Below are 970 nucleotides of genomic sequence, written 5' to 3'. Positions count from 1 at the left end.
AAAATTAGTAAACTAAAAACATTCTCAAGTTCTAACTTATCGTCATATTTCTTAAGTTTATGCAAAGAACTAACCTTTTGTTTGCTTTTGAGCACCCTGAACTTGGCTAAGCTGCATAACCATTTCCCATTCTTGATTCGTCACTGGTAGAAAGAGAAGTTACAGGAAATTCACTGGTCCAAGATTGTAACGATGATTAAAGTGGAAACTGTAGCAGGGATGCCCCAATCTGAAGTACCTGAGTGATCCAGCAAGACAGAACCCCTCCCCTAACTTCAACGGTAGGGAGGGTACAGGCTGGGTAGAGAGGCTGGAGATGATGAAGATAATACAGTACAGAGGTGGAGTCAAGTATGAGCTCCGAAAACATCCCCTGTCTCGTGTAAAAGGCACCCAAAAATGTCTCCCTTAAAAAAAAGTATAGTATGAGACATGGACGCACAAAAATCTATCATTTCAACTCCATCTTCCAAAAAGTAAAACGTCTTTCTGTTAAAAATCACTATTAGTTTTTCAATAGAGAAACCAAGTGAGTAGTTTCTCTCTGTGTACTGGTAACCATCCCTGGTTAGAAGATGGCCTTCATCTACCTCTAATTGCCACATAGCTGTAGGAGAAACCTATGTGAAACAGAGACAAAGAAAGAGGACAGCCATCCTGTCATCAGAGTCAGCCTTGGAGATCAGTACAGTGGCAGATGTCCCAACCAACCAGATAGATGGTGCACACATCCAGTTGGTAAGTGTACCCTAGAAATGTGACATCTAGGGGAGAAAGCTTCTGCATAAGGGCTCCTATCTGAGAACAAATAGTTGATGACAGCCTACTGAAAATCAGGCTCAGAGAAGACCACCGGGGTCCCTACCATGCAAGTGTGTCCCTCACTTCCCATATCTGATGTGTGAAATCTTACTATCAACACCTCATTTCTTTTTTTTTTTTTTTTTTTTTTTTTTTTTTTATACATTTT

Source organism: Fukomys damarensis, unplaced genomic scaffold (assembly GCF_012274545.1).
Source record: "Fukomys damarensis isolate Sample0158 unplaced genomic scaffold, DMR_v1.0_HiC HiC_scaffold_3, whole genome shotgun sequence".
Classification (NCBI taxonomy): Eukaryota; Metazoa; Chordata; class Mammalia; order Rodentia; family Bathyergidae; genus Fukomys; species Fukomys damarensis.
The sequence above is the reverse complement of the archived record's forward strand: the minus strand, read 5'-3'. Positions refer to the sequence as shown.